This window comes from Protopterus annectens, chromosome 5.part0 (assembly GCF_019279795.1).
Source record: "Protopterus annectens isolate FY-2018-M chromosome 5.part0, PAN1.0, whole genome shotgun sequence".
NCBI classification, from domain to species: Eukaryota; Metazoa; Chordata; order Ceratodontiformes; family Protopteridae; genus Protopterus; species Protopterus annectens.
In genome coordinates this window covers 164,939,520-164,954,888 of record NC_056735.1, presented here as the reverse complement: position 1 = coordinate 164,954,888, position 15,369 = coordinate 164,939,520, and the positions used below count along the sequence as shown (strand labels likewise).

The following is a 15,369-nucleotide window of genomic DNA, read 5'->3' as shown; positions in this document are numbered from 1 at the left end:
AAAGTAATAATAGAAAATATATAATTGTACAGCATTACTAAGTATTCGAAAGTAATCCAAGCAAGATGTTCATGTTACACTGCTGCAGTCATTAGACTTGGGTTATCCTGCTGTCAGGCGGTTCCCCAGTCGGCCTGAGTTCCAAAGTCTTGGTCCGGCATCGGTTGCTGTCGCCTCCTCCCTGACGTCAGTGAGACAGGGGTATATAAGATGCAGCCGATGCCATTTTCTTCAGTCTTTCTTGACGCATGGTGTCCGAAGCAAAAGCAGTTCGCAAGTGCCAGTCGGCCGACTCCTGAGATTTTCATTCCGAATCCAGAAACCGAAGTCTTCTACAAAGCTAAGTACCCTGTTGGGGAAACTTTTTCTTGCCTCAGACCGATGTTAGTAAAAGTTAATAACTGTATTTCTTGTGGAAAGCAAATACCTCATAAGGATTTCCACTCCTATTGTATTCCATGCCTAGGCCCAGACCACAAAGTCACTGGTTGTCTGTTTTGTGCTAGGTTTAACAAGCGTACTATTAAACGTCGGTTTGATTTTGCCCGACATTATTTTGGCAGAAAATTCAATTACACCATGCCGTCGGAACTTCCAATGACTGGAATACATAAAAAGCGCAAAGACAAGGACAGGCATCCGAGGCCCAAAACTGATGACGAGGCCTCTTCTAGGCTGGTCGTCAGTTCTCCGGTTTTTAGCGAGGCGCCTACGCCGCTCCTGACGACCGCTTCCACAGACCGCCTCCGACTCCCACTTGGAGCTGGCTGGGCCTTCAGCCGCTCTAGGTTTTCACCCCACCAAAACTAACCTTTCAGAGGGAACCGAAGTAGCTGAGCACTCCACAGCTTCAGAGGGTGTTTTCAGACCTACCCAGTTAACCATTAAACCCTCTGCTAAGTCTAAGGCCCCCTTAAAAAGAAATAAACAGATACAGCATTCTCCAGGACAGGCTTCTATGCTTAAGAAACAAATGCTCAAAATGGCTGAAGACCTAATCACCCTGATCAGGGGGTCCCATCCCCCTCCTGATAAAAGGCCCAGACAGGATTCAGACTATGAATCCTCCGACCAAGTGTCCATTTCTTCAGATTCATCCTCAGACCTAGGATATTCTTTACCCCCCCTTATGAGGACTCTGATGCTGAGGAATCCATTCCATCAGCCTCTCCGCCTGATGACTACTTCTTTGGGGAGACCTTACATACCATGAGGGAGCATTTCCACTGGGAAGGCCAGGATTACTCAGAATCCAAGAAAACTCTCAGAGACTTCCTTTTATTGCCTCAACACAGACCAATTGCTATTCCGCCAGTGTTAGATATTGTGGATGATGTGTACACTGAATCCAGCTTAAACCCTGACTCCTTACCCAGTTAAACCTGATGGATATTACAGAGTCCCTGACTCCCACACATTTCTGTATAAAAGCCCTGTTGCTGACCCTGAAACTATTTCTCAGGGACCCAAAGGGATTAAGGCCTCATCAGCTAAAAACCCAGTTCCCTCTGACAGAGATTCCAGAGCATTAGACAGATAGGGAAAGAAAGCATATACGTCTGCAACTTTAGCAATGAGAGCCTTAAATTGCCAGATGTTCTTCATTCCATATTGCTGCAGTCCTAACTATTGGGTAGTCCGCTGTCCCAGTCGGCCCGAATACCAAAGTATATGGCTGACGTCGGTCAAGGCGCATTAGACTGACGTCAGTACATCAGGGTACTAATGCGCATGACCGACGTCATATCCGCAGTCTTTTTTGCCGCATGGTCCGATGCAGAAGCAGTTTTTGCGAGTGCAGGTTGGCGTTCTGAAAGTTTCTGAAGTCAGAGTTTCAGACCGAATCAAAGTTGGCTAAGTACCCCGTTGGGGAATATTTTGGTTTTTTCTTGCCTCAGTATTTAACCGGATGTCAGAAAAAGTGAATAACTGTATTTCTTGTGGGAAACAGATACCTCATAGGGATTACCATACTTTGTGTATACCTTGTTTAGGCCGTGAGCACGACGTTGTTGGATGCCGCTCTTGTGCTAGATTTAACAAACGCACTATTAAGAGAAGGTTAGACTGTGCCAGGTTGGTTTTTGGGAAGCGTTGTAATTATAAAATGCCGTCGGATGCTCCGACGCCCGCTTCGGCCAAAAAGCGCAAGGACAAAGCAGCAAAGCCTAGAGTGGAAGAACCGACAGTCCCGGACGTCGGTTCTTTAGAAGGCTCAGTGGAGCCGGAGGTTCTGCCAGGAGTTTCTTTGGAGCCTCAGGGAGAGACTTTACTGTTACAGGATGTGTCCTCTCAGGAAGTAGGCCAGGCTGAAGGGGCTTCTCAGGTGGCTGTTCTTCCCTCTCTTCCTAAGGTGGTTAGAGCCTCCCTTCTGTTTCCAAGGCTTCTTTGAGAGGCAGGCCAAGTTTAGCTTCAGTGGGGTTTCTCCTAGTGCTTCAGGGTCTTTGCCTAAGAAACATATGCTTAAAATGGCAGAGGATTGGATTACTATGATTAGAGGTTCTATGCCCCTCCTGATAAGAGGCCTAGGGTGGAACCTGAGTTTGAGAGTTTTGAGCAATGTTCGAGGCTTCTGAGTCTTCGGTTGAAGACTTGCAGGAGTATCCTCCTTATTCTGATTCTGATGTGGATGATTCTACTCCTTCAGCTTCTCCTCCTGAGGATTTTTCATTTTCAGAGACTCTGCATTCCATGAGGGAGCATTTTAAATGGGAAGGTCAAGATTTCTCTGATTCCAGGAAGAGGCTTAGGGAATTCTTGTTTTTACCCCAGCATAGGCCTTTAGCTATACCTCCTGTTCTGAATGTGGTGGAAGATGTTTTTGCAGAGGCTTCCCTGAATCCTGATTCTTTGCCTCCTGCCCCAGTTAAACCGGATAGGTACTATAGGGTGCCTGAAGCTCATAAGTATCTTTTAAGAGTCCTAGGGCAGACCCGGAAACTGTCTCTCAGGGGCCTAAAGGTGTGAAGGCTTCTGTTGTTAAAAATCCTGTTCCTCCTGATAAAGAGGCAAGGGCTTTGGATAGATGGGGAAAGAAAGTGTATACTTCTTCCACTTTAGCCATGAGGGCGTTGAATTGTCAGTTTCACATGTTAAAATATCAGAATTATCTCCTTTCACAATTGAAGTCTAAGGTGGATGCTCTGGCAGAAGGTATTGAGTGTAAAGAGTTGCAGGATTTAGTTCATGTGTCTGAACAGGTGGGTAAGCATTCCTTGCAGTGTGGTTTTGATGCTGTGCAGGCCTCCTCGAGGGTGGCTGCCACTGGTTCTGTTCTTCGTAGGCACGCCTGGTTGAGGGATCAGAATTTAGCTGAGCATGTTAAAACAAGGATTTTGGATGCCCCTTTACAGTCTGATGTGTTGTTTGGTTCGCCTGTGGAAGCAGTTTTAAAGAAAATGGAGGACAAGGCTAAGTCTATGCAAACTGTTAAGGATTTTTGCAGGTGCAGCCTCCGAAGTTTAGTAGAAATTGGCCTACTAAGGGATGGACATATCCTGCTTATGATTCCCAGTCTAGGGGTAGGTCTAGACGTGGTAGGGGCAGAGCGCAAGGTTCTTTTAGGCCTAGAACAGGGAGTTCACCTGCTCAGACTTCTGGTGAGGGCAGGGGTCAGTCCTTTCGTAAACAGACCCAATGACCTACTTTTTCAGCTGCCAGTACATTCTCGCCTGGCAGCACCTTTGGGAGGAAGGCTGGCTCTTTTCAAAGAAAATTGGGATTTAATTACCCAAGACAGATGGGTTTTGGATATCATTCACCACGGTTACAGGTTTTATTTCCATACCTTGCCTCCTTTCAAAGGCATGCCAGACATTCCTCCTCTACAAAGAAAAGAGGCTCACAAGCAAATTTCTCTGTTGCTCCAAATAGGGGCCATTCAGCCAGTTCCTGTGCCAGAAAGGGGCCTAGGATTTTATTCTCGCCTGTTCCTAGTACCGAAGAAGGGGAACACGTGGAGACCAATTTTGGATTTGTCTATCCTCAACACTTATCTGGACATTCCCAAGTTCAAAATGTTGACGTTTCAACAGCTTTTACCTCTGCTGGGCAAAGATCACTGCATGGTAACTTTAGATCTCAAGGAAGCTTACCTTCATGTGCCTATCAGACTAAGTTGCAGGAAGTATCTGCGTTTTCGAGCTGGAAATTCTCATTATCAGTTCTCTGCATTGCCCTTTGGCTTATCTACTGCGCCCAGAGTATTCACAAAGGTTCTGGCTCCAGTGATAGCTTACTTCAGGCTAAAAGGAATTCAAATCTATCCTTACTTGGACGACTGCCTGATTCTGGCTCAAGAAAAGGAAGACCTTTTACAGCATTTGGAATTTGTGATAGCAGTGCTAAGATGCCTAGGGTATTCTGTGAACGAAATAAAGTCCAGTCTAGTACCCTCTCAAGACATGTGCTTTCTGGGTGTGAGACTGAATACAGCAGCCCAGATGGCCTTTTTAACCCCGGACAAACAAAATAATCTTTCCAGTTACTTCCATCAACTATCTCTTCAGTCCGGGCTGACTGCAAGGACAGTCCTTCAAGCCTTAGGGTTCATGGCATCTTGTATTCTGGTGCTTCCCAATGCCAAACTGCATATGAGGAAGCTGCAATGGTATCTCAAAATGTATGGACACAGCACTGCCAGGATTTGGACACTGTCATTCAAATAATACCTTGCATTCAAAAGGAATTTTTGTGGTGGGCTCAGGAATGTCACCTAAACAAGGGACTCTCTGTGACCCGACCAGAGGCGAGTCAGATTCTAACGACAGATGCCTCAGACATTGCTTGGGAGCTCATCTAAATGGAAAGTGGATACAAGACAAGTGGCCTGCCAGACTACAGCATCTACATATCAACATGAAAGAGATGTTAGCAGTCCAGTTTGTATTAATGGCTTTCAAGGAGTTACTTCTTCCAGGGCAGGTGTTGATTCTAACAGACAACACAACTGTCATGTGGTACATCAACAAACAAGGGGAACACATTCTTACCCGTTGTGCAGGCAAGCAATGATTTTATGGGAGACTGCGCTCAGCTTGCAACTAACTCTTCAGGCAAGGTTTCTGCCGAGAGCACAGAACTCCTTAGCAGATGAGTTAAGCAGACAAATCATGGATCCCCACGAGTGGAAACTGGATCTTCATGTATTTCGAAAATTGACAGTGTCATGGGGAACTCCAGACATAGGTCTGTTCGCTTCTCCACTAAACCACCAGCTGCCAAAGTTTTGCACAAAGAGGTTTCATCACACAGCTTGGAAAGTGGATGCTCTTTCTTTCAGTTGGAAAAATCTTCATGTGTATGCCTTTCCACCTCTGCCTCTTCTCCCAAAGGTGCTCCTAAAGGTCAGACAAGACAAGCCAAGGATGATTTTAATAGCTCCAGATTGGCCTCGGCAACACTGGTACCCATTACTGAGGAGTCTGGTAAGGAAGCCTCCATGGCCTTTACCTTTGATTCCACACCTGTTGTCTCAGAGGGACGGTCACCTGCTCAATGTCAAGCTTCACTCTCTTCATCTAACAGCCTGGCATATTCTGTTTTGAAACACAGCAGGTCTCAACTTCCTCAACAAGTTTTAAATGTGATTATGGAAGCCAGAAGACCTAGTACAAGGAAAGTGTACAGAAAAATGGAAGAGATTTTTATTTTGGAGTGCAGCGAACAATTTGGAGATTTCTGAGCCTAATTTGAGTGTGGCTCTTCAATATCTTACTGAGTTATTGGACACAGGTTTGTCTTTCTCTTCCATTAAGATTCATGCTGCAGCAATTTCAGCTCACTATGATTGTGACCCACCATTGTTTTCGCATCCTTTGTTCAAGCAATTTCTTAGAGGGGCAAAGAATATAAGACCCCCATAGAGCTCCTACTCCTGCTTGGGATCTCAATTTTGTGTTGGAGAAACTTACTCTACAACCTTTTGAGCCTGCGGCTACTGCTGAATTGAAATACTTGTCATGGAAGACTGCTTTTTTGTTGGCCATTACTTCTGCAAGAAGGGTTTCTGAATTGCAGGCCCTTATGGCGGTAGAGCCTTTTTTGATTTTTCATAAGGATAGGGTATCATTACGTACTAATCCTTCCTTTCTGCCTAAGGTGGTTTCTAGTGTGGCTTTAAACCAAACTATTCATTTGCCTACTTTTTATGCAGATCCCCAAAATAAAGGGGAAAAGATTTTGCACACTTTAGATGTGCACAGGCAATTGCATTATTATTTAAGCAGGACTAAGGATTTTAGGCAGTCTCAGCAGTTGTTTGTTTCTTTTGCTTTGAGTTCTCAGGGCAAGCCTGTGTCAAAACAAACTATTTCTAAGTGGATTGGGTTTTGCATTGCATTTTGTTATTCCCATCATGGCAAGGAGATTCCAGCTGGGATTAGGCCTCATTCCACTAGGGCTACTGCCACTTCAACAGCATTTCTAAGGGGTGGCAACTAAGGATATTTTGGAGGCAGCTACTTGGAGTTCAGTGCATACTTTCTCTAAGCATTATCACCTTCCTCTCTACTCTAAATCTAGGGCTGGTTTTGCCACAGCTATTTTGCAAGGCATGTTGTCAGCTCCTGCTTCCTTATGATTTGCCAGCCTCCTTACCTCTGCTTTGGGATTCTACCCAATAGTTAGGACTGCAGCAATGTGGAATGAAGAACATAGTACAGTTTTGTACCTACCATAAATGTAGATGTTCGAGGATCCACATTGCTGCAGTCCAATTTACCCTCCCTCCTTCCCCTCTGTGTTTAGGGGTGGTTGTGTAGGTGAGGTTATACTCTGGTAATTTTGTATATATTGTACATATTTTTGGTGCAGGTATGTTTGGAGTTTTTGGTTTTGGCCTTGTCTTTTTAGGGTCTTCTGACATCTGGGGCAAGAAAAGACTGAGGATATGACGTCGGTCATGCGCATTAGTACCCTGACGTACTGACGTCAGTCTAATGCGCTTTGACCGACGTCAGCCATATACTTTGGTATTCGGGCCGACTGGGACAGCGGACTACCCAATAGTTAGGACTGCAGCAATGTGGATCCTCGAACATCTACATTTATGGTAGGTACAAAACTGTACTTTTCACATGCTAAAATATCAGCAATTTTTGATGTCTCAGTTGAAACAGAAGATGCTTCCAGATTCAGATCCTTCTAGTTTTAAAGAAATGCAGGATTTATTGCATGCAGCTGAACAAGTGGGAAAACATACTTTGCAATGTGGATTTGATTCCGTAGAGGCCTCCTGTAGAGCAGCAGTTACAGGCTCTGTCATTAGAAGGCATGCTTGGTTAAAAGAACATATGTTACCAGATCATGTTAAGGCAAAATTATTGGATGCACCTTTGCAGCGGTATGTGTTGTTTGGAGTTAAGGCAGAGGAGGTATTAAAGAAGATGGAGGATAAGGTAAAATCTATGCAAACAGTGAAGGATTTCTTACAGGTTCAGCCTCCTCGTTTTAGCAGAAATTGGCCAACAAAGAATTGGTCCTTTCCAGTCACAGACAGACCTCAAAGGGGCAGATACAGATGTCCAAGAGGCATAGGTCAAGCACAAGGTCCTTACAGGCCTCGACAATGGGGTACACCAGGCCAGAAAGAAGGGGAAGATAAGCCACAACCTTAAACAAAGCAGCCTCAATGACTTCCCACTACAGCTGCCAAACAGCTCTCTCTTGGCAGCCCCCTTAGGAGGAAAACTGGCACTTTTCTATCACAATTGGCACTGCATCACCAAAGACAAATGGGTTCTCAACATTGTATCTCAAGGTTACAGGTTCCACTTTCACACTCTACCAAGGTTAAAAGGAATGCCAAATCTGCCACCAAATTAATGGGCAGAGGCTCAAAAACAAATTACAGCACTCATGGACATGAGAGCTCTTCAAAAGGTACCACCACAGGAGCAAGGACAAGGATTTTACTCAAGACTCTTTCTGGTTCCCAGAAAGGACAAAGCCTGGAGACCCATTGTGGATCTTTCTTCTCTAAACACTTACCTGGATGTTCCGAAATTCAAAATGTTGACACTACAGCAGCTTCTTCCCATGCTGGGCAAGAAAGCTTGGCTCGTGACTTTGGACCTCAAGGAGGCATACCTGCATGTCCCTATCAGACAAAACTGCAGAAGATACCTCAGATTTCTAGCTGGTTCAATGCACTACCAATTCTCTGCACTGCCCTTTGGCTTATCTACTGCACCTAGGGTCTTCACAAAGTGCCTGGCACCAGTAATTGCATTTTGCAGGCAAAAAGGAATTCAAATTTATCCATACCTGGACGACTGCCTGATTCAAGCAGAGAGCAAGGACGTTCTTCTAAAGCATCTGGCGTTCGTAAAAAAGTTAAGTTGCCTGGGGTACACAGTAAATGAAAAGAAATCAAAACTAGTGCAGTCACAACAGATAATATTCCTGGGTGCCAGCTTGAACACAACGGCCCAGATGGCTTATCTCATGCCAGACAAGCAAGGACAACTGACTCAATACTTTCAATTGATGGCAACAAAGACTCCCTGCAAGAAAAATTCTGTAGGCCTTGGGCTACATGCCATCTTGCATACTACTAATTCCATGTGCCAGACTGCATATGAGGAAACTACAATTGTACCTAAAGAGTGTATGGTCTCAACACTGTCAAAGTTTGGAAACAGTTATACCACTAATTCCTTGCCTTCAACAGGAGTTTTGATGGTGGGCTCAAGCTTGTCACCTCAACAAGGGACAGCCTTTTACTCAACCCACAGCCAGGCAAACACTGACAACAGATGCATCGGATTACGCCTGGGGAGCATACATGGCAGGAAAATGTATTCAGGGCGAGTAGCCCACAGAGCAAAGGCATCTTCACATCAATCAAATAGAGATGCTAGCTGTACAAAATGCTCTTATAGCTTTCAAGTACCTGCTACATCCAGGACAACTACTACTAAAGACAGACAACACCACAGTTATGTGGTACATAAACAAACAAGGGGGCACACACTCCTACCCCCTCTGCAGACAAGCCATGACCTTGTGGAACACAGCTGTAGACTACCAAGTTCATCTGCAAGCACAATTCCTGCCAGGAGAGAAAAACACACTGGCAGACAACCTAAGCAGAAACATCATGGATCCCCACGAATGGGAATTGAATCCACAAATATTCAGAATGATAACACAAAAATGGTGGAGCCCGGACATGGATCTGTTTGCATCCCCAATGAACTGCCAGCTACAGAAATTCTGCACAAGGAGTTACCATCCACAAGCATGGAAAGTGGATGCCCTCTCATTCAGCTGGAAAAACCTGCAAGTATACGCTTTCCCTCCTTTACCTCTCCTTCCAAAGGTACTCATAAAAGCCAGGCAGGAAGAGCCAAAGATGATCCTGATTGCACCAGACTGGCCACGCCAGCACTGGTACCCAATCTTGAAGAACTTAGCACAAGAACAACCCTGGATTTTGCCTCAAATCCCACATTTGCTGACACAGCACAACAATCAGATGCTTCACAGCCAGCTACAGACCTTAAACCTAGCTGTATGGAAAACTCCTTAGTCACGCAAGCAATGCCTCTCTCCAAAGCTGTTATGGATGTCATTCTGGAGGCCAGAAGGCCTAGCACCAGGAAAGCCTACTCGGATAAATGGAAGAGATTCTGTGCCTGGAACCACACAGTCTTAACCCTCTTGTCCCAAACATTCCTCAGATACTTCAATATTTAACTGAGATGCTGGACAAGGGCCTCTCATCCATCAAGATCCACGCCTCAGCCATTTCTGCTCATTACAACACGGATCCACCAATTTTTTTCTAATCTTTTGCTCAAACAGTACCTCAGAGGGGCTAAAAACATAAGACCGCCCCGTAGAGCACCTACCCCAACATGGGACCTCAACTTTGTTTTGGAAAAATTAACTTTACCTCCCTTTGAGCCAGCTAACACAGCAGAATTAAAATACATCTCTTGGAAAACTGCTCTGCTGCTGGCAATAACATCAGCATGAAGAGTTTCAGAATTACAGGCACTAATGGCAGTGGAACCTTTCCTCATTTTCCACCAGGACAGGGTGTCTTTAAGAACTAACCCTACGTTTATGCCAAAGGTGGTATCAAGTGTGGCTCTAAACCAAACTATTCACTTGCCAACTTTTTATTCAAAACCACAGAACAAAGGGGAGAGACTTCTACATTCTTTTTACATTCACAGGCAGTTACGCTTCTACTTGGACAAAACCAAAGCTTTCAGAAAAACTAAGCAGTTATTGGTAGCATATGCTGCAAGAGCACAGGGAAAAGCCATTTCAAAACAGACTATCTCAAAATGGAAAGGGCATTGTGTATGTTTCTGCTATACTCACCATGGGAAACCTGTACCTAGCAGCATTAGATCTCACTCCACCAGGGCAACAGCCACTTCAACTGCCTACCTCAGAGGAGTACCTACCAAGGAGATTTTGGAAGCAGCAACATGGAGTTCTGTGCATACCTTTACCTTCACCAAGCATTACCATTTGCCTTTGTACTCCAAATCCAGAGCTGCCTTTGCCATTGCTGTGCTGCAGGGCCTTATAGCCACCCCTAATGCCTTATAGAACCAGCCTCCCTACCTCAGCTTTGGGATTCCACCCAAGTGTAATGACTGCAGCAGTGTAACATGATGAACACAGTACAGTTTTGTACCTACCATAAATGTAGATGTTTGAGTGTAAACACTGCTGCAGTCCAGGTTACCCTCCCTCCTTCCCCTCTTACTTGCTGGTACGTACCTATGCCTTCTACCCTTTACTACCTATGGGGAGTATTTGCTGGTAACTGAAAGTTGTTGTTTGCTTTTCTTGTGCATGTTTTATTAGCAATTTGAATTGCCTACCTATTTGGGGGCACCTGACATCTGGGGCAAGAAAAACTGAAGAAAATGGCGTCCACTGCATTTTATATAACTCATTAATCATTAGTTCTGATGAAGCCCGTGTTTGGAACGGGTGAAAGCGCTTAACTCGTAACCATTCGGTTTTTTATTAAACTTTGGATTTTTTGCACTATCTGGCTTACAGCTGATCGTATATTAGACAAGAACTGAAGTTTGGATTTCAGGCGTCTCAAGACCGCATAGCGTTTGACGTGGTTGCTAATAGTTTTTTCAGTTCTGTTGTATTTGCGAACGCCATACAATCTTTTCACATTTAACAGATTTTACTAAGGCCACATAGGTAGTCTTAATAGACACCTCCGTCAAAGCTCCTGCATATTTGGTGTGGAAGTCAAGCTAGATGTTGAACATGGAAGAAAGCAGAATCGAACTGCTTTGGACATATTTCAGCTTTCTCACTGCTCCTTTTTTTAAGACACCGAGGAACCAACATCATACATAGTTCAGGCATGACACACAGCAGTACAATATAGTATGATGCTCTTCCATATCACTGTTGCAGTATTCTTTACAAAAGGGATCCTCTGATAAGGGCAGTCTGACATCCAGGCAGTATACCAAAGCCTTTTGGTTGTAAAGGGTATGCCTTACATCACACATATGCTCCTCGCACATGGAGTAGAGCATAAAGGTGACATCCGAACATACCATCCTCAGAAATTCTTTGCAGCCAGTCTGAACACCATCTTTGATAATCAGTGTGAACACCTGTTCATCTATTGGTTCTACTGCTTTCAGATAAGTCACCCATTAGGGTTTTTTATTTTATTTACCTGTTCACACAAGACATGGGATCTCTCATGCATCCACACCTATCAATGCTTCAACTGACGTTATGAGTGATAGGGTTTTGATCCCTTACAAACACCTTTTTTTCTGAGGATGTGCTTCAGGTCCTGCAGGAGGCCAGGAAACCCACTAGTAGGAAATCTTACTCATCCAAATGAAGGTTTTCTGTTTGGTGTCTTTCTTGTAACCTGAATCCACTTACTGTCGGTGTTACTTTGGCTAACTCTTATTTGTGTGAGTTGGTCAGTGCTGTGTTGACCAGTTCTTCTGTTAAGGTCCAGTTATCAGCTGTCTTTGGTTGTTTGCCTTTGACTCTCCCTTTAGCCCCTAGATTTTAGGTCAAAGGGTTAAAGGCACCCTTGACATTAGGCCTCCCAGGAAGCCTTCCCATCCTTCCTTTGACCTTAAGTTTGTTTTAGAAAATTCCTTTTGAGTCTGCTGCTTCAGCTTCCTTACAACCTTGTTCTTGGAAGACTGTTCTTTCTCTTGGCCCTTACTTCTGCCAGACAGATGTCTGAGCTGCAAGCCCTTATGGCTGTTCCTCCTTTTTTAGTTTTCCATAAGGACAGGGTGTCCCTTCATACTTTGTTTGTTTGTGTCTTTCGGCCTTTCCCAGTTAGGGGTTGCCACAGCGGAACTCCGGTCCACTAATGATTGGTAGTGGATTTTTACGTACCGGGTTACCAGCCCTGACGCACAACCTTTAACGAAGGCACGCCCCATTCACGTATGCCTCCACACAGAAGACGCTCTAGCTGGGAATCGAACGGGACAACGTCTTGCTATGAGGCGACAACGTTTATGCCCAAGATGGTTAGTGGGTTCTCCCTTAATCAGTGTATTCTTTTGCTCACTTTTTTCCCTTCTCGCAGTCTGCTAGGAAGAAAGTTTTGCACACCTCTGATTTGGATAGATGACAACTCTGGTATTATTTGGGTGTGACTAAAGCTTTTTGTAAATCTAATCCGCTTTTTGTTTCTTTTCATCCTGGGTCTTTATGCTTAGCTGTTTCCAAGCAAACTATTTCTTCTTGGATAGCTAAAGCCATTTCTTTTTGCTGTTCTTTTTGTGGGAAGAGCCTTCCTTCTTCTGTTAAGGCTCATTGTACTAGAGCTGTCGTTTCTTCTAGTGATTTTTTTCAAGAGTTTGGATACTAATTCTATGGTTGAGGCAGCAACCTGGACTTCTGTGCATATCTTTACTAAGAACTGTAAGTTGGATGTGATTTCTAGGGCCAGAGCTGGCTTTGCCAAGGCCATTCGCCATGATTTCCTAGAAGGCTTTGCTGGCCTTTCCTCCTCACAATCTTCTTCTGAGTGTTTGCAGTCTTCCTATTGTAAAGAATACTGCAACAGTGGTATGGAAGGACAGATCTACTTCAGATTGTAAAAATTTCACTTACCCGAAACCCACTTAATGGAGACAGAAACACAGAATGTTCACATCACTGGATTTCTACACAGTGAATGCAGGCAGTTGGCCAACTATAGCACTCAATCTTCCTCATTACCTAGAGGAAAAACAGTTTTTGTACTTACTTTTCTCACTTGCTTAGAGAAAAACAGCTCTTGTACTCACTTTCCTCACTTATCTAGAGGAAAATAGCTTTTTATTCAGGCATGTCCAAGGGTCAGCTCCCAGTGTTCTCGCCTGTCTATCTGATGAATCTGGGCATCTTGAGGCAATGTATAAATTGCCTCATGTACACAGACAACCCTCTCCTCCTACCACCCAACACTACAACCTGTGAGAGATGCACTTATCTAGCCAAATTGGAGGTAAAGCTCTCTCCAACCAAGACTGAACGTGACAGTCATGAGGAGAAGGTAAACATTTGCACCACACCACATTCATCACATAGTCTCACTAAATCTACACCACCAAAATCCACACATAGTAACACAAAAACATTCGCAGAGGCTCTTAATAATAATCTGTCTAAGCAACAGAGACCTCCAAAGCAGAAACGCAAGCAACCTCCATCTGCCAACACAACCCAAATGACACATAGCCCACAGACTCAGTATGCCACTCAACCACAGCCAATAAACAATATACCCAACACACTAGTCATAGGTGACTCTATAATCAGGCATACTGGTGTCCCACTCACCAGGCTAAACAAGGAGAAGGTTACTGTCAGCTGCCTGTCGGGTGCCAGGATCTGCCACATAACCCACGCACTCAGGTCACTCCACAACAAGTACAAATATGACTCTGTCATTGTCCATGTTAGTGTGAATGACCTGAGACGTACCTCCCTTGACTACATGAAAAGAGACATGGAAGAGGTCTCTGATCTTGTAGCCCAGGCAGGTATGACCCTAGCCCTGAATAGCATTCTGCCATCGCCCAGAATGATACCGCAGAATAAGGACAAAATGATTGACTTAAACAATTCGCTAAGCTTCTGGTGTCATTCTAAGGGGATCCAGTATCTGTCTGCTTGGGATGGGATGACATGGTCGACAGACCACGATGCTTTGCCACAGATGGCCTGCACCTGTCGCCCCTGGGATTCTGGATACTGGCTAAGGCTCTTGCTGCCCCTATAGTGCCTTTTTTAGGCAAGGTTCAAATAACAAATTCGCCACCATAACAGGAACAGGCAAGCAAAAACTGAGGGTAATGCTACTCAATGCTAGAAGTCTAAATCTCAAAATACACTCACTCGAGGCACTCCTTAAAATGGAGAACATCGATATATGTGCAGTGACTGAGACCTGGTTCAAGGCTCCAGAGAGCACCCCTGCACTACCAGGCTATAACTCGTACCACACTTTTCAGCCATCTAACCTGGACCGAAACACCAAAGGCGGAGGTGTGTCCATATTCATTAAGGATATCCACACCTCCAGGCTAGTTGCTCAGCATAATGCATCCGAGGTTATCCAAGTGCAACTAACTCTGGGCAAAACTGCATTCCAAATTGTAGCTTGCTGCAGATCCCCCCACCATGCCCCAGGATTCCCATTCCTCTTTTCTTGATGTGCCGGAAAATATTAAGGTTCAACCAAACACCCTAATAATGGGTGACTTCAACTACCCCACCATTAACTGGGAAAACTACTTGTGTACCAACTCCTTAGCTCAACGCTTTCTGGAATTCATAAACTCCAATGCCCTGGATCAGTTTATTCACACCCCCACCAGGGGCAACAATATCCTAGAAGTAGTCATTACCAACATGAGTGACCGGTGTTCCACACCTGAAGTCAACTCCTTGTTGGTCCGATCCGACCGTAAGCTAATCACCCTTGATATCCACATCCTGCCCCCACCCCCTATTAAGGAAACCACAGTAAAAAATTTCTCCAAAGCCAACTTCATGCTTCTTAAGACAGAAGTGGTGAACTTCATGACACCCATGCAGATGGACAGTATAGTTACAACTGCTGAATGCTACACAAATGCACTCTATAAGCACTTACATGAGTGCATGGATCGTGCTATCCCAAACAGAACCAAGATGCTTTCCTGCAAAAAAGGAAGCCAATCTGGTGGTCCCCTGCCGTAAACAAACTGTACAACAGAAGGAAGAAACTGTTGCAAAAGAGAGTAAAATCCCATGAGTGGAGGAGCTCCCTGGTCAGCCTCAGTAAGAAACCGAGATCCCTTATAAGATCCTCCAAAGCTAGCTACGAAAACAAAATTGCCACTAATTCCAAGGACA

General features: G+C 44.6%; 1 protein-coding gene across 1 annotated transcript in view; it reads left to right on the top strand.

Moving 5' to 3' along the window:
- Window positions 1–15,369, top strand: part of MGAT4A (alpha-1,3-mannosyl-glycoprotein 4-beta-N-acetylglucosaminyltransferase A) — a 2,332,896-nt gene that overhangs the window by 614,738 nt on the left and 1,702,789 nt on the right. The window lies entirely within an intron of this gene.